Raw genomic sequence first — 27,551 nt, 5'->3', positions numbered from 1 at the left:
GTATGATATCTCTGAGAAGATAAGGATATGTTGTTTGGATGACCTACTCAAGACTAGACTACTGTGTATAAGGGATGGGATGTCTCAGCTGTTAGGTTGGGAAAGAATCTCCAGATGTCTGTCACGATTAAACTAACATGTAGCCAGATTACAGGTCAACGTGTAAAAATAATGTTAAAAATGAAATTTTTCATATAAGGCTACAGTAGTTGAAAATTCCATTTGAAGTTAAAGTACATTAGGAATACATTAAATGATTTTGATTCTAGATCAACGTAAACAAGTTCTTGATGGACCGTTCCCCTAAGTGATCCAATTTACAAAATTCCCACTACTTATGTTTACTACGCTATAATCATATTGACTAATGTATGCCCATTAACGCTTATCCTCGAGTAGCCTCCAGGCCTTGATAAGCGGTGATTCCTGTGTAAAAAAAAGTCTAATATTTTAGGTTTTGCTTAAGGACTTTTGGAAAATTGAAATTCAAGGAATCTTGCTTAGAGTCCAATGACCGAAGATAAAATTAAATTAAATTTTAGTTTTAAAATGGAAACTTGGCGTGCAGTGGTTCACAAGTCTAAAAATTAACAATGCAAAAGAAATAAAAGACTTCAGCACATTTTGTAGATATCTTTTCGTGCGTGTGTGACACCATCGCAGGAAACAACCCTCTACACGCTAACATCCACATCTTAGTTGTCTGCTGAGTCCTCTTTGTTTTTGGTTGACATCAGCTCATCTCGATCTGCTCAGAGCCACAAACTGCTGTCCACTGTCCCTAGCTGGAAACTGTCATAAACTTAATTCTTTGGTCTGTCACACATTAAGTTTGCAATGGCATTATCGCTGGTCTGCTATGCTTACGTTTGAAATAGCATTTTCACCAATCAGTCATGCTTAAGTTTAAAATAGCATTTTCGCTGGTCTGAAACGCTTAAGTTTTAAATGTTTTTATGGTTGAATGTGCTTATGTAATGGACACATTCTCAGAGTATTTGTTCTTGTCCTCTGATGATCATATTTTGAAAAGCTGCTTCCCCTGAGATGAATAGGAAATACAATTGAAAATGCAAATTCTCTTGAGAGATAACAAAAACAAAAATGATCACTAAAATAAAATAACTAAGTTTCCTAAATGTCTGATCACATGTCAAATGCAGGCAGAGAAGACAAGCTCTTACAAAAAAAAATGATTGAACTATTTAGATAAATTATATATATTAATGATCTTCATAGGGAGTTGCGTATCTTTGTCGATGTTTTATGTGCATCTATTCTCCATACACACAATATCTGTTTGTCTGTTTATCTATCTCTCCATCCGTCCATCTCTTCCCTCCCTCTCCTTTTCTCGCTCTCTCCCTCTCTATCCTTCCCTCCTTCTCTCTATCTTTCCTTTCCTTTTCTCTACCCTCGCCCTCTCTCTATCCTTCCAGCTCTCTCTTTATATCTCTCTTTTACTCTCTGTCACATTACTCAGTAGTTTCCGAGAAAACTGAGAGAGTAAATGCGGTATTGTGGTGCCTAATTCTTATTAATTACTAACTGTCCATCGAACGGATACCATAATACTTAATTTGCTACATCTTATCATAACAAAGGTACAGATAAAATTTCAGCCACATCTGCCAGTAGTTTCCGAGATAAAGTGGAGCGGATAGACAGACTAAGAGGAATATAATATAGATAATAATAATCTGTTAGAAAAAGAAAACCAATATACCTAGTTTCGATATCAATAATTAATTTTGTTTGCATTGTAAATTATTCTATTCATATATTTTTTGTTGTTTCTTCTTACAGGTGACATTATGGCAAAATTGCAGAAATTTCCTTGCCGGGTTAAGGATGGATTTACACAACGGTATCATCCTAATCCAACTTTTCGTTCAAATTTTGGAATCTTGTCTTGACACAGATTCGACAGAGAGGCACCATGTTGACCATTACAACAGGTAAATAACACTTGCATGATTAAACACTGCATTTAAAGAAACTATATTCGCATTATGTATAGCACAATCACCTTGACACACCGGTTCTCACCAGATCACCGAAGTTAAGCAACATTGAGCTTGGTCATTACCAGATGGGTGACCATTTGGAAAGGCTAGGCGCTGTATGTACCGCACAAAGTAATAGAAATTTCCAGGCACATTAATTCACTAGGAGAGAGGCACCTTCAGTCTTCATTAAGACATGAATCTAGGAGAAGGTAACTCTGATGTAAAAACCTGTGGTCTACTGTATACTCTGTCCTGTGGCAGTCATCTGTACCGACAAAGGTTAGCAGTAATAACAAAAAGTGTGGTTGGTTCTACATGAAGCCTTCACCACTATAAACAAATCATCTGTGTGGATTTCCGGGCAACTTAGTTGTTGTGACAAAAGCTCATATGTCGAAATCGATGGGAGAGTCCATCATACTGGCATTATTTGTATTATTCAAGCTATTGTTATTATCCTGAATGTTATTCTCACAATATTTCAGCTGATGTAAGTTCTTTCTTCAGGTGCATCATGTTGAACTCGAAAATCAGTGAAAGGGCATATTACCCAACACAATCCACTTCCTTCGAAGAAAAATGCCCTGCACTTAGTGTACCTTGAATATATGACCCCCGTGAATGCTGTATTTTAAACATACAAAAGTTTATTTACAGAAATGATTCATAATGAAAATACTTTCTATATATAAATTTAAAATAAATGCAATAAACGTCTTGGCATGTTTTCTTATTTTAAAAATATTCAAAGGAATGTTCATTTAACAGTGTGGAATTCTGTACCAAAAGTCTGCTTTCCAGTTGACTACAACATGGTCGCTTTCAAGTTCAATGTAAACAAATTCTTGTTGAGCTGTATCCTGAAATAATCAAATTCTAACCAAGTTCCACCACTATCGATTATTATACTATTGTACCACTGACTACCTTACACTCGTTAATCCTTATCCTCAAGTAGCCGCCAGGCCTTGATAAATGTTGACTCCCTTACAAAAAAAATATATGACTGGCTGAAACGAAATATAGCGGGGGACATATATTCAAGATACACTGGTGAGTGCAGAACACTTTCTTTTTAGGAGGAAATGGTTTTGTCTTCTGCTCTTTCACCTGGGAATCGATATGGAATTTCAGATTTAAGCCCCCTTTTTTTTTTTTTTAAATTCATAGTGATAAATTGTTTTCCTTCCATGAGCAGGTAAAAGTCTTAATGATTAATTATATTCTTAGTTCCCCTTGTACTGAAAATTGAAATACAACTTCCAGTAAGTAGAAGGGTCAGTTGGCAGGAAAAGACTACGAAAAATATGAACTCATAGTGTAATGTATAAAGTGCTAAGTAATAATCACTTATGATTGAGAGTCTTAATAGCATGTGTTTTAACCTTTATCTCCACTTGATCGCCGCTGCTATTTTGAATATATGTCTTGAGAATACACGGGGACTGGAAATCTTTGTCTTCTATAATATAAATCTCACCTGTCTGTTTAAATGTATGTATGTATGTATGTATGACATGCAGCATATAATGGATAGCTTTGCTGACTCCTGCACTGCTTTTGGTCTGAGGATCAGTCTGTCTAAAACAAAGGTGATGTTCACTCCTGCACCGGCCCAGTCATACGTGCAACCAAACATCATGATCTATGGTGCTAGACTGAGAGTAGTTGATTCATTTGTGTACCTTGGTAGTTCTCTGTGAGAGATGGCTGAAATCCAAAAAGGCATCTGTAGCTTTTGGAAGGTTGGAGAAGAGAGTGTGGTCTGATCATGGCATCAGAGACAGGACTAGGATCTGCGTTTACAAGACCTGTGTGCTAACCACACTGTTGTATTCATCAGAGACATAGACATTGCATCAAAGCACATTAAATGGCTTGAACGATTTCACCAAAAATGCTTGAGGTGTATCTTAAATATCAAGTGGCAAGCACAAGTACCCAATACTGAAGTCCTTGTGAGAACATGTTGCTCTAGTGTTGAGACCCTTGTAATCAGATCTGACATGCATTGGGTGGGCCACTTGGTTTGAATGAAAGATTGTAGGCTGCCAAAACAAATTTTTTATGCAGAGCTGGAAAAGGGCAAGCGCCCTCAACACAAGCCTAGGAAGAGGTTCAGGGACTCTACAAAGAATATTTTGAAAGTCTTACAAATCGACATCGACAAATGGGAAGAACTTACTCTGCAAAGGCCGAAGTGGTGAAAGCTTGTACGTGAAAGTTATGATGCTCTAGAGAAAAGAAAGAAGGCCCACAGCAATCTGAAGTGAGAGCTTCACAAAGGTTTAATTGATGGTCTTAACCATAACACACAGAGCTGGAAATGTCACACTTGTGAACGAGTGCTTTTTTTTCAAAAGCTGACTACGTCAACCACCTTAAGTCGCACAAAACTCCTGTTTAGGTCAACTTTGCACCTATTAGTCAGAACCAAACAATCTGTTTAATATACAGCAAAGTTTGCAAGTCTTCTGCTGGTTTGAGAAGACATGTGATTGTTCATAGGAATACCCTTCAACCTCCAGAGAAAGTCAACTCGATGGAAATTGCTCAATTTGTATGTCACATCTGCTTCAAGATGTGCAAATCTGCCGCGGGAGTGCATAGTCATCTGAGATGGTATGGACGACAAGATTGGGAGAACTCAATGTGACAGCGATCATCTGGAAAGATGCAGCAATATATATATGTATGTATGTATGTCTGCCTAAAACTTTTGACAGAGGCGACGGATTTTCACAATACTGATATCATTTTGAAGCCTAACTCTTCAGACGACAAATATCGAAACATTGGCTAAAAACATTAATTCCGTCACCCTCAACTGGGCACTTTTCTGCTGGAAGGGATTGCTTTTTTTTTTTTTTTGCCGATATTTTCAAAAGTCATTCCATCTTTTCGATTGACTAGCATTAATTTAAACCTACGTCACTTCCGGTTTGGGCACAACAACAAAGATGTCACTTTTTTTTTCACTTTTTTTTCCTCCTTCGCAGTAAGGGTTCGTGCTTGTCTGCCTACTACCACTTTTTTTTTTTTTTTTTTTTGCTCAACACATACCTCCAAACACCAAGGCAACGCCGGACACCCAGACTATTAAACAGTAAAAGACAATGATAAAGAAATATTAATAATAAAGAGATGGTTGGATATATATATCTATACGCATACCATTATTTTTTTATCTCTATATAAATAAAATGAACTCATTTTTTCCCGTCTGATTTTGACATTAATAGGATTAAAAATCAAGATATTTCATGCAAATATAATATGCACAAACGGCAGAACAATATCTGAGGTGTGTTATAGGCTTATTATTTCTCAAATTCCTCGATAATCTTAGATTTCTATACTTTTTCTGCTGAGAAGTCACGGCCAAAATCGGTTAAGATCAATGGAAGTGGTAAAATATTTTCTCTCTAATAAATTCCTCCTCCCCCTGCCACCACTTAACACCGTTTGGGGATCGTTCACAAGGAACAGTTGAGAAGAGAACACCGGTTTGGCTTCGTAGTTCTTTCATGTGAAGTTATTTAAAATCACTAAACTAAGCTGCAGTGCTCTGTGGCGTAGTGGTTAGCGTGCTTGACAATTCACATTATATTTTCACGTTCGCGCCGACCTACCGTAGTCGTTTTTTTTTTTTTTTTTTTTTTTTTTCCTAAACAACTGGAATGGACTTTTCTTGGTGGCCGAACTGTTAACGTTGCAGATGTTTTTTTTTTTCACACTTTATTTTCCTACTTTTACTCATGACTCCGGGTTTGATCCTTCCTACTTACCTACCATAACATTTTTTAAAACTCCCCCCCCGTCCCGGAAACAAACACTCGGGCAACGCCGGGTACCCCCGCTAGTGTAAAATATTTGTTATGGACAAACGTAAGAGTGACGTAATCCAGTTTGGGTAATGTCAAACCTTTTTTACTTCCGCTTTCTGCTTAATGGAAGCCTTGCTGGTGTATACTAAGGAAATGTCCCTTCTGATTGACGTAATTCTAGTTTAATTTTAAAACTCTCCATAGAAATAGTCTTTACCTTTAAATGCTTTTTGAAAAATATCTTCGTTATAGTCAGCTTCCCTAATTTTCTGCGTGGCTGCTACCATTGGATGTTCGTCATTTTTATTACGTTTTAGTGAAAACAGCTTTTCTCATTTTTTTTTTTTTTTTTTAAGAATTATTGAAAACGGTTTTATACCTCTTTACTTTTACTTTTATTAAGAAATATTGAAAAGATACAGGGTGGAACGATAAAGTTGTCGCCCTAAAGAAAACAACACTACAGTTTATTTTAAAACTTGATTATGTAGTAGAGCTGACATCTATTCAATGTAGCCGCCTTTAGCCTCAATCACCACCTCGATGCAGGTCCGAAACTGGGAGCATGCCTTTTCCGCAAGCGCCAGCAGGAGCTCGGCAAATACTTGGTGGATGGTAGCCATCAGGCTGGCTTTGGTGTTGTGGGAGGTCAGGTTGGTGATGTTCTCGACATATGACCAAACGAAGTAGTCCAGCGAGTTCAGGTTGGGGGAAGAGAAGGGGGAGGGGAAGTGAACGAAGGGTACAAAGTCGTAACACTCCTTCTGAATCCAAGCCTGGGTTTCTTTGGACTTGTAAACTAGTGCCAAGTCCTGCTGCGAAACCCAGGGTCTGCCAGCAGTCACCCGATTGCACCAGGGGATGACCACACTCTTCAGCACATCCAGGTACACTTTGGTGTTGACTTTCAAGCCGACTTCGAAGATGTGAGGTGGCATGATGTGACCCTCCACACCAAAACCATAACCGTGGCTGGAAACTTTGTTTTCATCACCCTGATCACGTCCCTGTTATTTGTGGAAATCAAGCGATGCATTTTGAGGGTGCTGGCAGTGGTCCTGTTGTCATAAATTAAATCAGTAGAGAGAATGAGTAGTACAGTGGCGCATCTCCGATCTCGCTTGTTGAACATTGTGTCAGTTTCACACATGATATAAGTCTCCTATCGCTTTTGGGATTTGTATACAACTGGCCAACTAGTAGATGGTCTGCAACAAAAAAAGAAAACCAGTTTTCATTAAATGGAAATGGATTCATGTCATCTTTTTTGTGGCGACAATTTTATCGTTCCGCCCTGTAAATATAAAATTTCAAATAAAATTTTTTTTATTTTTATAATTTTGTTATTAAAATGGCAAATAAAGACTAATTGCTATTTTTATCTATGTAGCTTTGCTGATTTTATTGTATACTTTTCAATAATGTCCTGTTTTTATATTTTATTTCAATAAATCACTTCAAAATACAAATACTGAATAACAAAACAAAAAAAAAGCGATGGGACTGTTTTATCTCTTCACCGACTTGTAGCAACCACGTGGAAAATTAGGGAAGACGTTAACTGACTATAACCAATATTTTGTAATAACAATATTTTTTTTATTTTAATTTTAAAAAAATATTTTTCATGTAAACTTGAGAAAACATTTCAATTACAAAATATTTAAAAAAACAAAAACATTTAAAAGTGAAGCTTATTTTTTATGTACACTTTTAAAATATATTTTTAATTCTATAAAGTCATTCTGAAAAAAAATTCAAAGTAAAAAATATATTTTGATTATAACATATTTTATCAGAAATAAAACCGTTCTGAAAAAGCTGAATTTCAAAGTAAAAACTAGATTTTTTTATGTAGAGTTTTAAAAATTCTACATAATAAATCTAGTTTTTACAATGGAATAAGTTTTTAAATTGGAATTATATTAGTATTAATCAGAAGAGACTTCTGTCAGACCTTCACTAAACAGAAAACAGAAGTAAAAATCAAACAGTTGTATTTAATATTATCGGTACATGAAAGGAGATTTACAATAACAGATGTAATTACTAAAGGTAATTCTGCATAATTGTGCCAATCGAAATGCATGTATTGCCAGGGTTAAGCACATAGAGAATTCATTGGCTATATAATGTAAATACAACTTTGCATTGTTAAAGAACTATTCACAATACAAATGCTGCGATTAGTAAAATAAATGACAGAACTGGTTGAAGATTAGTGAATCAGTTCTGAATTGTGAACAAGATATCAAACCGTAAAGGCGGCAGAGTTATGAAAAGCATGTAAAAAAAAAAAAAAAAGAAAAAAAAAAAAGTGGAACTATCTCAGACATGTCTAACTTGCTCAAAGCCCATAACAGAAAGAAACCAAGCTCTGATTTTGGATCTCATATTACACATGTGCGGGTCTTTTTTTGGAATTCAAAATTAAGTAGTTAATTCTCAATTGTTGTAAAAGTTATAATTCCGGAAAGATAACTTGATATCATTCAAGGGAAATAACTCTTAATATACTTCCCTAACAAAAGAATTGTCTAAGAATTTATATTTGATCGACGTGAAGAGAACTGGCCTTGCTGTTTTCTTCATAAAATCAACCCATTAGTGGCTCAATGCGTTTTTTTTTATTATTAAAATCCTTTGTATATACTATATTTTTAAACTCCTCGGCCTAACGTTCACAGGAAACATGAGTTGGAACAATTACATTGAGAGCATTGCCAGGACTGCTGCATGCTAGAAAGCTACTAACGCCCGAAAGTATTCTCTACCTCAATAAGGCCACCATTCGCCCATGTATGGAGTATTGTTGTCATATTTGGGCTGGTGCATCTGCTACTAGTCTCTCACTCCTAGACAAGGTTCAAAAGAGAGTCGCCAACCTTATAGGTCCTGAACTGTCATCTAAGCTTCAGCCTCTGTCCCATCGACAAAATGTAGCATTGCTCTGCTTGTTCTACAAGTACTTTAAAGGTGAATGCTCCGAAGAACTGCAAGCACTTGTACCCCCTAAACGTAAATACCCCCGACAAACCCGACAAGCAGCTAAATCCCACCCCTTCACAGTTAAGATCCCTAGATGTAAGATAGCCTTCTACTCCAGTAGTATCTTCCCCAGAACCGCTAGATTTTGGAATTCTCTTCTGGGTTCCTGCTTCCGCAACTGTACTGACATGCAGAAGTTCAAGTGTAACGTGAACCGTCATCTGCCCAACTCCCCACATAGTACCCCTGTAGCTTATGTCCCTTTTGGGGTGAAAATGTAAAAAAAAATATATATATATTTGAGGCAAGTTACAAGATCAAAGTGTAGTATCTGTTCTTCAGATGCTGCACTTCTATTTCTTGTTCTCTTTCGGTGGAGGAGAAATCCTTCACGACTGAGACAATTTTTATTTTTGTACCTTTTCTCCACGTTAAAAAACGACCCTGGTGTCTAACTCTGTCCCATGGGGAGGCATAGTAAATAGGTACAAAGATTTACTTTTCTCTATAAGATTTATATTATAAATAAAAATGTGGGCTTGTTATTACGACTACTCACCAAATAATCTTTTGAATAAAACTGCCTCTTTCCACTCTAGATTTTCACAGTATACTGAAAACAGAGATATCACTGGTGCCAACATATCTCACACGATAGGTGTAATATCCGATCCTTATGACTATAGATATCTTTGAAAAATACAAATAATAATATAATGAATTATTCTACTGGGATTTATTTTAATTCTCATTCACACCAAACAAGGCACAGTGCCTCTGGGACATAAGTGGCTATTATTTAGGATTAAATCTACAGGTATACTATGTAGGGAGGTGAACAACGAGATGTCTGTTCACATTACACTTGAATTTCTTAATGTCAGTACCGTCAGGAAAGCAGGTACTTGGAAGGGAATTCCAAAGTCTAGCAATCTGAAGGAAGAGATTATTAAAGTAGAAAGCTTTTTAGCATCTAGGGATATCTATGGTGAAAGGGTGGGATTTTGTTGCTTGTTAGATTAGTCGGGAGTATTTACGTAGAGGTGGTACAAGTGCTTAGAGTTCGCCAGAGCACAGTCAATTAAAATATTTGAAAAACAGACACAGGGATGCAAAATTTTGGCGATGGAACAGGAGTTGGAGTTTGGTAGATAATGCAGGACCTATTAGGTTGGAGATTCTTTTTTGGACACTGTTTAAGAGTGAGAGACTGTGGTAACAATACTCCATGTATGAGTGATGGTAAAGGATACTCTCGGGTGTGAGTAATTTTCTATCACGGTAGAGAAAGTCCACCTTCTTTGCAGCAACCTTGGCAATGTCCTCAATGCATTTGTTCCAAATCATGTCTGTGAATGTTAAGCTAAGAGTTTGAACAGAAAGCTTTCAGGTAGCATATTATTCGTCATGGCAATCATTGGTTGAGAAGGTTTCTTGTCATTGTTAAAGGAAATAAGTTTAGTCTTAGTAGCATTAAATGTTATCATCCATTTACTTCCCCATTCCACTACTGACTTCCTCTAAGGTTCCAGCCATCGATTAATTAAAAATTTCTCAAGACATGCAAAACAAGAATCTTTTCTTGTTCTAACTTTAATTTGTGCTTCAACCGATCGCCATGGAGAAAAGTGCAGCGATAGGCCCCACCACACAACTTCTGCAAAAGATTGGGTCTGTTTATGACACACCACACCAGGAATCAGCATGAATTGAGTTGGCTTTTTGAGCCCCTCTCCATTGCCACTATCCGTGAAAATGTCTTGAGGCTTTTTTCAGCCTGCCAAGCAATCAGAATAATCGATGAAGTTTCCTAATACTCGCACGTTGGTTTCAGAAAGTGTCGTTTTATTAATTATTTGCTTCTCCATTTTTCTTTTTTATTTTTTTAGTTAACTATTATTTACTGTTTTTTGTTGTTGAATTATTATTTAATATTTCCGAAATGTTAATGATGTTGGACATTTTCCCATTTGGATTAGTAGTTCTTGCCCTTGTTTATTATAAACCAAAAAGTTTTATTTGATTATTTGTAATAAAAAAAATATTTTAAATCAAAAACTTTTCCCACAAATTTATAAACCCGTAAATTCTGATTGAAGCAAAACTTGTTAATATTTAATTAATATTTCGTTTTATACTCTTCTTTTCAACCGTAATAAAGTAACAAATTCAGAGATTCAAAGGGAATGCTGAAATTGCCAATAACTCGTCCTATCATGTCATCTGATATACGCCTTATCTTCCTTCTTATGCTGTCCTTCGAATCTGCCATAGTCTGCACATTGTTTCTGCCAATGCCGCTGTGTCAGAATTGTTTTTTTGTGGTAAACTACATCTCAGTGATTTTCATCTGCTGCTGTGTAGTATAGCGTCCAGTTAGATCCATATTGGCGACAAAAGAATTTGTCATGTTTGCTGTATACCCTACCTGGAAAAAAAATTGTAAAACACAATTTCAGAATGAAAAACAAAATAGGCCGCTTTTTCTTGTTGGACTACCGTGAACATCAGACGATAGGTGTAATATTTGAAAGACATTCCAATCTTTATAACTCACTATAGTGGATAAAATTCAATTGTAAAAGTTAAGGCTCTTCAAGATGGGAGCTGGAGTGAAGGTCCAATCTTGAGTGTAGGCGACACCCAAAATACAATTGTGAACTACTTAGGACTTCTATCCAGTCATGGCTGACCGAACAAGAGCATTTGAGAAATTTTATTACCACACAAACCGAAAAGCAGACATATGAAATCAACAGTGGGTTCTTTGATATGATGATTTGGGCGCGTTCGAAATGATTGTTGAAATTGAACCATGATACTTGACTTTTTCATTTTAACATTAAATTCAAGCCATTATCACTGCACAGGCAGTAAAGCCAGGCAAATAAAATCAACAGTAGTTTGTTTGATATGATAGAGGGTGCGTTCGAAATGAATATTTCTGTTTAGAGCACAACTGAAGCATGATACATGACGTTTTCATTTTAAACTTTAATTCAAGCCATTATATATAAAAATAATTTTATAAAATAAATAGTAGGATCTCTACAGTGCAATGTAGACTACAGTATATTGTGGACTAAATCACTGCAGGTGTGCACGTGAGATGTCCTCTCGGGGCACCACGATGTGTCTCCAACTAGAGCAGGCAATTAATCGATTTCAATTGAAAAATGAGCGATTTTGATGACAATAAAAATATGGGAGTGTGAAACATTAGTTGATCATGATTCAATCCCGGGCAATGTCGGGCCTCCCTGCTAGTTAACTATAATCTCATGAGAAACAGAAAAATAAATCTTATAAAAAGATTTTGAAGAATTGTTAGGAAATCAATCAGGATTTGCCACAATTTGATTGCTTTTAAAGTCTCGGATCTAAAACCTTTGCTCACGTCTGGCTTGCCAATATGAAATCCTTGGAGTTCCTACACACTCTTATGTGTCTAGCTCCTAACTCGAGTGAAGCTGGCAATTTTTCTAAACAATTGATTTCACCATTAACTTCTCAACTCGTGCACGGCTAGAATCATCCTTACTGATCGGCTCGTTTCAAATCAACCTGTAAACTTAATGAATCGATGATTGATTGACTGAAGGGCGATCGATTTCTCGGCAAATTGATTTTTATTCACTTGCCAAAAACTCTATTGAGAAAAACGAACAAATTTTTATATAGCATTCAAATAAGCGAAAAATATTTCGATAATTTGAACTACTGTTCTCATCTTAGATGTTATTGCCACAATGTTTTAGTTGATGTTAACCTCCAATCTTTTTCGAGTCTATCGAGTCAAAGTCTAACATCTTTATGTCGATCTTCTGGAATCTGTATGAAATTTTGAACAGAACGGTTTATTTAAACTGTTCCTATTTACAATGCCTCCCCACGGGACAGAGTTAGACACCAGGGTCGTTTTTTTAATGTGGAGAAAAGGAACAAAAATAAAAATTGTCTCAGTCGTGAAGGATTTCTCATCTCCTGACAGAGAACAAGAAATTGAAGTGCAGCATCTGAAGAACAGATACTACACTTTGGATATTTATTTGCTTCCCCACTGAGCAAATTAGGCAGGAGGCCGTTTTTTAATGTGGAGATAGGGGAAGGGAAAGGGGGATCCAGCTCCCGAGAGGTGGGAAGTGGGAGCTGGATTAGAAACTGTTGGTATGAAGGGTTGCCCCTTCAGTGACCAAGGTCAGATATGTGGGGTTACCCCCACATATGGTCTTTGCTAGTCATAGCTGGTCTTTGCTAGTCATAGCTTGCATCTGTCGGAACAGATACTACACTTTGAGGTATTTATTTGCTCCCCCCACTGAGCAAATTAGGCACAAGGCCGATTTTTAAAGTGAGGAGTGAAGGGGAAATGGGGACCAACTCCCCGGGGAGTAGGGGAGCTGGATAGTGACAATTGGTATGAAGGGTTGCCCCTACATTGACCAAGGTCTTATATGTGGGGTTTCCCCCACATATGGTCTTTGCTTGCAGTATCTGCCGGAACAGATGGTATTTATTTGCTCCCCCACCGAGCAAATTAGGCACAAGGCCGATTTTTAATGTGAGGAGTGAAGGGAAGGGGGAAGGGGAAAAGGGGACCAGCTCCCGAGAGGTGGGAAATGGGAGCTGGTTAAAGGTCAGACATGTGGGGTTGCCCCCACATCTGGTCTTTGCTAGTCATAGCTAGTCATAGCTAGTCATAGCTTGCAGTATCTGCCGGAACAGATACTACACTTTGATCTTGTTTATATATTTTATTGCTTTTAAAATTTTGTAAATACAATTAAGTAAAAAAACAAAAGATTTTCAAACAACAAAATTAGGCACAAGGCCCTACAAGAAATTGGGGAGGGGAAGGGTTCAGGGTCTTTGTGACTAAAGTGATTAAAAAGTAATAAATGTAGACTTTGATCTTACCCCGAAGTCCAAGTAACTGTTAATGGATAAAAAGTGCTAAGTAATGGCCAGGTTTCATTTTTAAGCGTTTTCCGTCGGAGGTTTAAAATCTATCAAAAATGGAAGTCTGTATTAATCGCAGGTGATTTGTTTTTTTCTTTTGTAGCACGTGGCTTTCGTGTCGTGCTTAATGAAATAGTATTGGCATTTGTGGATAATTTTTCGTTTATGTTTAAGCTTAAATTTGCATTTTCGTTTTGTCATGCTGAAGTTTGAAATTGCATTTTCGTTTTGTCATGCTGAAGTTTAAAATTGCATTTTCGTTTGTCATGCTGAAGTTTGAAATTGCATTTTCGTTTTGTCATGCTGAAGTTTGAAATTGTATTTTCGTTTTGTCATGCTGAAGTTAAAATTGCATTTTTGTTTTGTCATGCTGAAGTTTGAAATTGCATTTTCGTTTTGTCATGTTGAATTTTGAAATTGCATTTTCGTTTTGTCATGCTGAAGTTTGAAATTGCATTTTCGTTTTGTCATGCTGAAGTTTGAAGTTGCATTTTCGTTTGTCATGCTGAAGTTTGAAATAGTATTTTCGTTTGTCATGTTGAAGTTTGAAATTGTATTTTCGTTTGTCATGCTGAAGTTTGAAATTGTATTTTCGTTTGTCATGCTGAAGTTTGAAATTGCATCTTCGTTTGTCATGCTGAAGTTTAAAATTGCATTTTCGTTTGTCTGTCATGCTGATGTCTGAAATAGAATTTTCATCATTGAATGAACAGATTGAATAGATGTATTATTTCACGGACATGCGTCCTTGTTTACAAAAAAAAAACTTTCTTTTATTATAGTTTATTTAAAAAAAAAAATGTTAACGTTTTTTCATGTTTGTGTTCAACTGTTTCTGATTTGTTGCAAGTTGTGTGAGGTTTGCACGTTCGATAAACTTCTATTTCATGTTGACCTTCCTTATCACTTGCAATAGGATTGTTCTGTACAGTTTGGAAAACATGACATTTAAATGTGCAGATATGACGGTAAATTTAGTTTTGAGGCTTCTCTCTTGCATGTGGAGAGAAGGGTGGAGAGTCCTGTTTCTGCAAACATATTCATAACCCCCTCTCTCTCTCTCTCTCTCTCTCTCTCTCTCTCTCTCTCTCTCTTTCTTCTACTTATCTTTCATTTACTATACGGTGTTCCCTCTATCTTTCATTCTCCTTTACTCTCTCTCTCATTCGACTTTCACTCTTTTTCTCATTCCACCTTTTTCTTTCTCCCCCCCCCTCTCTCTCTCTCTCTCTCTCTCTCTCTCTCACATACACACACATTTTTAACATCTTTTTAGTCAATTTTTCTTTCATTTTTTATTTATGCCTTTTGTATTTCTCTCTTCCTCTCTTTATTTGTTTCTTTTATATAGGTTTTATTTCATTTACCCTGTTCTATTTTTCTCATTTCGTTTTTACTTTTTCTCTCATTTTCCCTTGATCCTCTCTTATTTCTCTTATATATATATATATATATATATATATATATATATATATATATATATATATTATATATATACTAGCAGGACCCATGTACCGGCGTTGGCCGGTAGAATATGCCCCCACTCCACTCTCCACTCATCAAAAACACAATTAAACTACGGATGTTAAGAGCCACTACCGGGCCACTAAAATAACGGGCACTGGCGCCCATGGCCAAAATAAATGTACCGTGCCGAAGTAACAACGCTAGTATCTATAAACCCATTCTCAACATGGGGATTTGATTATTTGCAGTGATTATTCTATGCTTTCACCTAACGTGCCAAATAAAATTAGGGTAGTATGGCCTAATAGATAGCAGTTGTTACCGTCCGCCCCCAATGTATAATGAAAATAAAAGAATGAACTAAAAATTAATTATAACCCAGTGCGTTTATTCCGGAGGGAATATTGTGTCACAAGGAAAAGAAACAATCATCATGACATTGTTTCCAGTCGTCTTGGACATTACCTTGACACTGGGCTCAAGCAGTGCCAATTCAGGAGAGGTATGGTTAGAGATGGCGCAATCCTTGCCTCATGGTTACACGTGTAACTACCTTTACAGGGGTTAGCCATTGTCTTTTGAAACAAAACGCAGGCTTCCACTTTATAATGTCCTTGTTTTGTTATTTTAATATTTTTCTGTAACTCTATAAAATTTACTGATTCTCTCCATATTTTTTTTATTTCACTCTATGATATCTATTCCTTTTCCTTTCTGTCCTTTTTCTTCACTTTTCTCTTTCTCCTTTTTCTTCACTTTCCTTCCTCTCCTTTTTCTTCACTTCCTCTCCTTTTTCTTCACTTCCTCTCCTTTTTCTTCACTTCCTCTCCTTTTTCTTCACTTCCTTCCTCTCCTTTTTCCTCACTTTCCTTCCTCTCCTTTTTCCTCACTTTCATTCATCTCTGTTCACGTCTTTCTAATGCCCCCCCACTTTTCTCCTCCTCATTATACTACCTCTCCTCCTTATTTAACTTTTTTGCTCTTTTATTACTCCTCTTTCTCTCATTTACTGTTTTTACTAACTTCTGACCCTTAACTCTCTCTCTCTCTCTCTCTCTCTCTCTCTCTCTCTCTCTCTCTCTCTCTCCGCTCTTTCCCTCTCTTTTTCCTCATCTCTCCTCCTCTCCCCTTCTCCTTTCACTTCCTCCCCCTATCACTCCCCCTCCCCCTCTCTCATTCCCCCTCACCCACTCTCTCTCGCCCTCTCTCTCCTTTATCCTATACCTTCTCTCTTCTCTCATTTATCTTTTACACTCTCTCATTCCGTCTTCACCTTCTCTCTCATGCTTCTCTCTCTCTCTCCCTTACCCCCCCCCCCCATCTCTCATTTCTCACTGCTTTTATTTTATTTTCTCTTTCTTTCTTTCTTCAATTCCCCGCCTCCTTAACATAAGTTTTGCAATCAGATTTACCAGCCATCCTATCATTAGCTGCAGAATTGAAGGAGAGGCAAAAGTAAATGTGTGAAGGGTACGTATGCAAAGGTGAAGATTCCCCCGGAGAAAGAAAGAAAGAAAGAAAGAAAGAAAAAGGTGAAGCTACAAGTGGTGAAGCAATAAAAAATTTCACAATATTTGTGCTGAGTCATTGTAGAACCCACACAGAGTGGATCTATTGTGACTCCTCTGCCGTCCGTCGCTGTTGTTGTTGATTTCTATAGGAACATAGACTATTTTACTACCTGAGAGTAAACACTTCATCCTCAGCTCCTCCCCAAGAAAAAATAGGCCACTTACTTTTTTTGTTTCTGATTAAAAAAAATACAAATTCAAAACTTATTTCTTGTCAGAGTTTTGGAAAACTTCTATCAAAACGTTTTGGATAACTTCTATCAAAACGTTTTGGATAACTTCTATCAAAACGTGGATTCCATGAACAAAGCTTCTCTCTTAGAACTGCACGCCTGTGGAACTCTGTTCCGTCTGCCTGCTTCCCACCTGACTACAACTTGGATGTGTTCAAGTCCAACGTTAACAAATTCCTAATGAACCGCCTCCTTAAGTAAACACTTCATCAAATCTCCACACTAACGTAATGTACTTGCAATAACCCTTATCCCTGAGTGGCTTCCGGGCCTTGATAAGTGGTGACCACTGTGTAAAAAAAAAATTAATAAATAAATAAAGTGATAGGGGGATCCCAATATCTTTTCCTGATTCCGACACAATTACCGATTCTATTCTAAATTCCCGATTCCACGTGTGCCGATACCAAAAATGATTCTTTTAATTATATATGTATTTTTGATTTCTTTTTTATTTTGTTTTTAAAAAATATCTTTCGCTGCTGGTAGTAAGAATAAAATAATAAATATTTATTGATTTAAACTTTCAGTAAAACTAAAACCTATAGATCATCCTTCCCGCCACAAGTGTATTTTTACGTTTGAGAAAATATATGCACGTTTCACATGTGTTTTTATGGTCATCGGGACTAAATAACCATTTTATAGTTAAATATTTAGAGATTTATAAAGAATCGGAATCGGTAATTGTATCGGAATTGTGAATTTAATACAGAATCAGTGATTGAATTGGAATCGAGCAAAATACTGGAATCGTCCTATCACTTATATATATATATATATATATATATATATATATATATATATATAAAGGGAAGGTGTTTGTGTGTCTGTGTACATTTCCCTACGCAATAACTCTGTCAATTGTTAGTCTACAGACTCGAAATTTGATATACAGTGTACTGAGATTTGGGAAAATCTATGTGATCTGTTGTTGGCCAGAAATTTGGCGATTAAGGGGTCAAAGTTCAACGATTTGTCCTTTGAGAACTCTACCAAATTCCTCCGACAATTTTGGGTTGATGCACTTGAAATTTTAGATATAGGTTCATTAGACATGGATCTAACTTAATAACTTGATTTGAGCCCAAAACAATTGACCTCTGCGGTCTCTTCCAAATTACTAAGAATATTTCTGGTTTAAATATTTGAAATTTTACATAAAGGGTATTCAGAGATAGGGCAAGCTTTTTCATCAGTTTGGGTGAAAATTTTCAATTACCAATATATAAATGCATGTATGTATGTCTGTTTGCATGTCTGCCTTAAACTTTCAATAGAGGCGACCAATTCTACCAAGATCAGTATCGTTTTTATGTTCGACCTTCATACGACAAATATCGAAAAATTGGCTAAAAACATTAATATCTTCCCCTTCAACTAGGCACTTTTCTACAGGGTGGTGGTCACTTTTTCCGCACGATATTTTTTAAAGTTATCCTCTCCTTTAGATTGTCTAACCTTAATTTTAAAAAAATGTAGCTTCCGGTTTGGCAGTGGTCGTAAAAGCATAAACGATAGGTTTTATCACTTTCTTTTCCTCCGTTGCGGTACGGGTTCGAGCCTGCCTTCCTACTACCACTTTTTTTTTTTTTGCTCAACATACACATCCAAACACCCGGGCAATGCCGGGCTGAAATGCTAGTATTATATATATATTACATATATATATATATATTATTGTTATATATATATATATGTTATATATATATATATTATTGTTATATATATATATATATGTTATATATATATATATGTTATATATATATATATTATTGTTATATATATATGTTATATATATATATGTTATATATATATATATGTTATATATATATATATGTTATATATATCTATGTTATATATATATGTTATATATACATATATATATGTTATATATATATATGTTATATATATGTTATATATATATGTTATATATATATGTTATATATATATGTTATATACATATATATATATATGTTATATATATATATGTTATATATATATATGTTATATATATATATGTTATATACATATGTTATATACATGTTATATATATATGTTACATATATATATTACATATATATATATTACATATATATATGTTATATATATTCATGTTATATATATTCATGTTATATATATATGTTATATGTATATATGTTATATATATATGTTATATATATATGTTATATATATATGTTATATGTATATATGTTATATGTATATATGTTATATATATATGTTATATGTATATATGTTATATATATATGTTATATGTATATATGTTATATATATATGTTATATGTATGTATGTTATATATATGTTATATATATATATATGTTATATATATGTTATATATATGTTATATATATGTTATATATATGTTATATATATATGTTATATATATATGTTATATATATATGTTATATTTATATATATGTTATATTTATAAATATTTTATATATATATATGTTATATATATATATGTTATATATATGTTATATATATATGTTATATATATATGTTATATATATATATGTTATATATATATATGTTATATATATGTTATATATATATATGTTATATATATGTTATATATATATATATGTTATATATATATGTTATATATATATATGTTATATATATATATGTTATATATATATATATGTTATTTATATATATGTTATATATATATATGTGTGTTATATATATTTTAAAGGAGATTAGAACAATAGTCTAAAGAGCTGAGTGTATTTCAATGTAACAGTGAAATTACTAGTTTAATTAAAATACAGGAACGAGAAAGTGCTCGTTGTAATTTAGATATATAATAAGCTCGATAAGTAAATGTCGTAGAGCTAATACAATATTAAGTAATGTGATTGATAATTTAAAATTTAAAAATCAAATTATAATTAAATTAAAAATCCGTTTCATAAGAAGGAACAACAACAAAATCAATTATCTGTACGATCGTTTCGGAAAACAATGCTTTTCATTGTGGTAGACATCAAGTTACGTACAATAATAACATATAGTTTTTTAATAAGCAAGTTCTCGTCGGCAAATTTAGAAGGGTTTTATTTAATTTAAAAGACACCATGAATGCACCTAGCATTAAAATTAAGGCAGATGTATCTTTTAATTTTTCGCCTTTTGAAATCAGGAACTATGGTTAAAATACTCATTTAGATGTTTGGTATAGATTTTTACCTTATTGAATCAATAAGGTAAAAAGCTATAGCAAACATCTAAATGAGTATTTTAACCATAGTTCCTGATTTCAAAAGGCGAAAAATTAAAAGATACATCTGCCTTACTTAAAATGCTAGGTGTGTTTATGGTGTCTTTTAAATTAATTAAAGACCCTTCACAATTTGCTGACGAGGAGACCTGGCTTATTAAAAAACTATATGTAATTATTGTACGTAACTTGATGTCTACCACAATAAAAAGCATTGTTTTCCGAAATGATCGTACAGATAATTGATTTTGTTGTTGTTCCTTCTTATGAAACAGATTTTTAAATTAATTATAATTTGATTTTTAAATTTTAAATTATCAATCACATTACTTAATATATGTTATATATATATGTTATATATATATATGTTATATATATATGTTATATATATATGTTATATATATATATGTTACATATATATATATGTTATATATATATGTTATATATATATATGTTACATATATATATATGTTATATATATATGTTATATATATATATGTTACGTATATATATATGTTATATATATATGTTATATATATATATGTTACATATATATATATGTTATATATATATGTTATATATATATGTTACATATATATATGTTATATATATGTTATATATATATGTTATGTATATATATATATATATGTTATATATATATGTTATGTATATATATATATGTTATGTATATATATATATATGTTATGTATATATATATATATGTTATATATATATATATATGTTATATATATATATGTTATATATATATGTTATATATATGTTATATATATATATGTTATATATATATATATATGTTATATATATATATGTTATATATATATGTTATATATATGTTATATATATATGTTATATATATATGTTATATATATGTTATATATTTATATATATATATGTTATATATATTTTATATATATGTTATATATATATGTTATACATTTGTTATATATATATGTTATATATATATGTTATATATTTATATATATGTTATATATTTATATATATGTTATATATATATATTTTATATATATATATGTTATATATATATATATATATATATATGTTATATATATAAGTTATATATATGTATGTTATATATATATGTTATCATTCAACCACTACCGTGGTTGAATATATGCTGAAGTCCGAAATTGAATGAATCGAGACACATTCACCCCTCCACCACCACTAATTACGTTCGCAACCAAATTTCAAACCGGTTATATAGTTGGATAGAACACTTCATTAGCTACATTTTGAAAAAAGGAATTTCGAAAATTGGTTTAGTAGAAAAAAAAGTTACAACAAAATATGTGGGTTCACAAACAGGAGAGTAAGTACATAAGTGACTAACGCTTTTTTTATTTTGCATAACTTTTTTTGTATATAAATATTTTTTACTGCGATTTTACCAATATGACATGTTAGCGTAACGGTTAGAGTACCGGGGGTTCGTGGAAAGATTTTAGGTTCAATACCGTGTATCGTATTTTTTTATAATTAAAAAACCGAACTTTTTTTTTAATAACTAATTTTTTTTTAACTCTCCTTATGATTTATTAGCAAAAAATGGTGAATTTATCGATTAAAAATATTAGTGAATTCTATGATATACATATTCTTTGAATGAACTCAAATTTTTCGTTATCACATTTGATGAAAAATGTAGTCTCATTTTGGCAATGCGTCTGACCAATGATGCTTTTGAACCCGAGACCAGCACTGCGATGTCATCAGCAGCAGCCTGGGCATAAATATTCCGATTTTTAAACTCCTTTAAAAGAGGATTCAGCATACAGTTCCATAGTAAAGGTGATAAAATCCCACTTTGGGGGTTTCATTTAACTACTTCCCTTTTAACAGTTGCCCTCAGTAGTTCTACTTGAACTGTTCTGTGCCTCACCATATACTCAATCCATCGGATGAGTACTGGTGGCACATTGAGTTCTCGTAGCGACTTGAACATACTACTGAAGGGTATGTTGTCAAAAGCTCCAACGATATCTAAAAAGACACCGAGTGCCATCTTCTTTTTTTGTTAGTTTACGCTCTATACAGATCACGAATTCATGAACCGCAGTCTCCGTAGAGACCCTGGCTCGGAACTACTGTGATTGAATGATAAATATTCCATAAATGTGTGTTTGAGAGCTAATTTTTTTGGACAATCATTAATAAATATTATAAATTTATATATTAATACAATAGCAATGCCTGGAAAAATCATGGATTATATGGAAAAATGCGCGCATGAAAAGTAATATTCTTAAGATTTTATTAAACCTGGAAAAGTAAAGGACAATAAATTCAACCTGGAAAAGTAAAGAACAAGATATTCTAGTAAAGTAAAAAATAAGAATTTTTTAGACTTAAAATATTGCAGCTAAAAATAAAATTTGAATATTGATAAATATTTTATTTATTATTTGCATATGTTGTTGTTTATTGTTGAGTTAGAAAGAATTAAATGATACTAATTATGATATAATAAAATTATTAATTTTTATGTAAATTATAAAATTATTAATTCCATCTACTAACTAATTAATTAATTTTATTCAAAGAATTTTCACTACATAAATATATGCCAATAATAGGGGGGAAATAAGTTCAATCCAGCGACTGACACCCTTTCTTACTCAACAATAAACAACAACAAATGCAAATAATAAATAAAATATTTATCAATATTCAAATTTTATTTTTAGCTGCAATATTTTAAGTCTAAAAAATTCTTATTTTTTACTTTACTAGAATATCTTGTTCTTTACTTTTCCAGGTTGAATTTCTTGTCCTTTACTTTTCCAGGTTTAATAAAATCTTAAGAATATTACTTTTCATGCGCGCATTTTTCCATATAATATATATATGTTATATATATATATATATATATGTTATATATATATGTTATATACATATATATATGTTATATATATAATATATATGTAATATATATAATATATATGTTATATATATATTATGTATATATGTTATATATATATTATGTATATATGTTATATATATATTATATATATGTTATATATATTATATATATATATTATATATATGTTATATATGTTATATATATATATGTTATATATATATATTATATATATGTTATATATGTTATATATATATATTATATATATGTTATATATGTTATATATATATTATATATATGTTATATATATATTATATATATTATATATATATTATATATATATATATTATTATTGTATAGATCGCCATGGACATGGAATATGTGCCTACATTAAAGATGGCTTCCCATGTGGCAGGGATATCTCTAGAGAAGATCCTAATTTACCCTATATGTGCTTCAGGGTTACACTTGCTAACACCACTGCATTTATATTTCCCCTCTATAGACCCCACAACAGCGGAGTTACTATCTTTAAGAGCATATCTGAGAAAATAGACCACATACTGTCTTCACATCCCTCGGCTAACATCCACATCTGTGGTGACTTCAACGTCCATAACGTGGAATGGCTGACCCATTCAAATAAGAGAGATGATGAGGGGAGGTTTTGTCATGATTTTTCCATTGCTTATGACCTCACTCAGATTGTTCGCGAACCCACCCGGTCAATATGCAAGCCTCTTAGACCTTTTTCTCTCAACTTCCCCTGAGCTATGTTCATGTTCCGTTCATTCTCCTCTAGGATCCTCCAACCACTCCGTCGTATCAGTTAAGATAAAAACGAAATGTAAGAAGTCCCCAGACGTACCCCTCCACCGTACTGTATACTCATACTCTATGGCTGACTGGCATAGCTTCTGTACATTCATATCTGATTTACCGCTGCACTCCATGTTAAAAAGGAAGTGTCCTCTATAGTATCAGATCTGACCGAATGCTAAATTGTAGGAATAGACCAATTCATACCATCTAAAAAATTCCAACAAAAACCTAACAGCCTGCCATGGTTCTCCCCAGAATGTGCTGCTGCTATCGCGCACAGAAATCACTTTTTCCATAGCTACCAACGTAATAGATGCACTGAGACTAAAGCTGCTTTCAGGACTGCCAGCAACCACTGTAAAAGAGTAATAAAAAATGCAAGAGAGCTATATGCCCAGTCTGTTAAATCCAAGGTAGCTGATCAGCGGCTTGGATCCCACCAGTTTTGGCAAATAACAAATAGGATCCTGAACAGAAGTGTGCGTTCTATCCCAACCATTATCAATGGACCAGAGGTCATCTCGTCAGCGTCAGACAAGGCCAAACTATTTGCCAAGAACTTTGCAGCTAATTCTACCCTATGCGACGAAGGCCATCAACTCCCCATATTTCCTCCTATAACACAGAACAAGCTAGGTAACATACAAATATCCGTGCATGAGGTCGCCAAGCTAATCAAGAATCTAGATTCCAGTAAAGCAACTGGCCCTGATGGCATCCCAATTATAGTGTTAAAAAAGCTTCAACCAGAACTTGCTCCCATACTTATGAAACTATTTAAGCGCTGCCTTAAGGAGAAGTGCTTTCCGACTCCCTGGAAGACCTCATCAGTTTGCCCTGTATTTAAGAATTTAGGTGATAAATCCTCTCCCTCTCAGTACAGACCTATATCTCCTGTGTGTTATGAGTAAGTTGCTGGAATCCATATTAAATAGAGAAATAGTCAACCACCTCAGCAGGAATAACCTTCTTAGTGACACACAATATGGTTTTTGCTCTGCAAGATCTACCACAGATGTGCTGACGGTTATATCCCACAGGATTAGTGAATTTCTTGACAAAGGCTTCCTTTCTAGGGCAATTGCTCTTGACATATCAAAGGCCTTTGACAAGGTATGGCATAAGGGTCTACTTCACAAGATTTCCAGCTACGGTGTAACTGGAAATGTTTTCTCAATCATTAAATCATTTCTCTCCGATAGGCTCATAAGAGTAGTGGTAGATGGACAAAAATCGGAGGCCTGCAGTATAAATGCTGGAGTCCCTCAGGGGTCAATCCTGGGCCCAACTCTCTTCCTGATCTACATCAATGACCTCCCTAAACACATACTTAAATCATTCGTTGACATCTATGCTGATGACACGACCATCTACGGCAACACATCAAAGGCTGTAAATGACAAAGTTCTCTCTGATTCTCTCTCCTCTGATCTTGAGCGCGTGGTTCAGTGGGGGAAGATGTGGCTGGTTACCTTTAATACATCCAAAACCAAACTCCTATCCTTACATCATCAACGCTCTGATTCTCAGCTGGCATCAATTGTGATGGATGGCTCTCGTCTGGGTGAGGCCCCGTTTTTTGACAAGCTTCTGGGTTTGACCTTTACTCCTGATCTGAAATGGAACACATACATCAAGTCTGTTGCCAAGGTCGCTGGAAAGATGATGGGATCCTTCTACCGCTCCAGAAGATATCTCACTACTCATGCAATTCTTTATCTATATAAAAGCCAAGTACGTCCAAGAATGGATTACTGTTGCCATATCTGGGCAGGAGCTGCTAAAAACAGCCTATCCTGCCTTGACAGAGTACAAAATAGACTTCGTGGCTTAGTGGGGGATGCCCTTTTCTCTACCCTGCAACCTCTCTCCCACAGAAGAGACGTTGCCAGCCTATCCTTGTTTTATCGTTATTTCCATGGCAGATGCTTGTCTGAACTCCAATCTCTGGTCCCCCTTCGCCAATCTTTCATGAAAAACACCCGTCTAGCTGAATCCACTGTCAAAAATTTCCCCCACTATTTATCTGTGCCTAAATCAAAACGCGGATTCCATGAACAAATCTTCTTTCTTAGAACTGCATGCCTGTGGAACTCTGTTCTGTCTGCCTGCTTTCCACTGGACTACAACTTGGATGTGTTCAAGTCCAACGTTAACAAATTCCTAATGAACCGCCCCCTTAAGTAAACACTTCATCAAATCTCCACACTAACGTAATGTACTTGCAATAACCCTTATCCCTGAGTGGCTTCCAGGCCTTGATAAGTGATGACCACTGTGTAAAAAAAAAAAAAAATACCGCATCTTTGCTCCTGACGCATGTCCATGACAGGAGTTGCTTTCTCATAGTCTTGCATCGTCAATATCTGTAACAGAGAGATGAAACTTTCAGGTTCATTCATAATAACAATGTAATTTGCAATCCCCATTACTTTTTGAACGCCCTTCTTAATAATCTGAATAATTCAAATAACAAAAATCGTTTTAAAAATCGATAAATATTGGCTATCTTGCACACTATTACGGGGTTTCGGAAATGTGGTTCCGTTTGCATCATCGGTTTTCTTCCATTTAATCATGTAGAATTTATTGTTTTAGACATTTCTAATATCAATATCGTTTTACCAATCGCTGGTATCTAAGAATGTCAAAGGATATTTTTAGATATCTCTCCTCCGAATCCTTTTATAAGCTATGCTTAATATTCATCCAGCAGGGAACACGCGTATTGTGTCAATCAGGATCAGCTTCCTTGCCGTGTATCAACCCCACATGCAAGCATGGCACCATTACTAAGGCTTTATACTGGCAAAAAATTTGACCCTCAGCAGTTGAACTAATGTTTTTCCAAGGAATGCATTAAAACCTCTACTCTTCAATCAAGGATTGTTGGCTTGACTTGAGCCAAATAACACAAAGAGGATAATACCCTTTCGCCTTGGTTTGGAATGCAGCACAAAGTACAGGAAAGAGAATGACCCAGATGGAAGATGAGTAGTTAAGTGAGATAATGGATACCAACGGGGATTATGGAATTTAATTCATATTTGATCAAGTGCACTAGCTTATGCATGTATGCACCATGGAAAGGAATTGGTTCCAAATTTCATCCCAGCTCTGAGTAAAATAGCAACTTGTATTCAATAAATCATTTACAGTTGTTTACAATGAAAATTTTCTCTTGTACTCCCTGTCTCTGCTATTTATCTTTCTCTCTTACTTTCTCTATTTTTTTTTCTTTCTTTTTATCTTTCTCTAGCTTGCAGTCTCTTTATCGCTATCTTTATCACTCTCTCTCTCCTTTTCTTTCTATCTCTCTTTTAATATTTTACAAGCTCACTATTCTCATATATCTCTTCCTCTCTATATCCCTCTCTTTCTCTCCTTCTTCCTTTCTCTTCCTCTTTTTCTTTCTTTCTCTTTCTTCTCTTGCATCATAAATGTGAAAAAAACTTAATTTAACCTCGCCTTCAGATCTCGATCTCTCTCTCTCTCTCTCTCTCTCTCTCTCTCTCTCTCTCTCTCTCTCTC

The 27,551-nt window shown here is 34.2% G+C and overlaps 1 protein-coding gene across 7 annotated transcripts in view; it reads left to right on the top strand.

The window, feature by feature from the left end:
• LOC145277659 (uncharacterized) overlaps window positions 1–27,551 on the top strand; it is a 589,250-nt gene that overhangs the window by 94,570 nt on the left and 467,129 nt on the right. For all 7 annotated transcript variants that reach the window (XR_013868190.1, XM_080129311.1, XM_080129295.1 and 4 more), the window contains exon 2: window positions 1,807–1,958. The gene's annotated coding sequence lies outside the window, so the exon portion shown is untranslated. The remainder of the gene's footprint in view (window positions 1–1,806; window positions 1,959–27,551) is intronic.

Source organism: Euprymna scolopes, chromosome 6 (assembly GCF_053919585.1).
Source record: "Euprymna scolopes isolate OS-2025 chromosome 6, ASM5391958v1, whole genome shotgun sequence".
Classification (NCBI taxonomy): Eukaryota; Metazoa; Mollusca; class Cephalopoda; order Sepiida; family Sepiolidae; genus Euprymna; species Euprymna scolopes.
The sequence above is the reverse complement of the archived record's forward strand: the minus strand, read 5'-3'. Positions and strand labels throughout refer to the sequence as shown.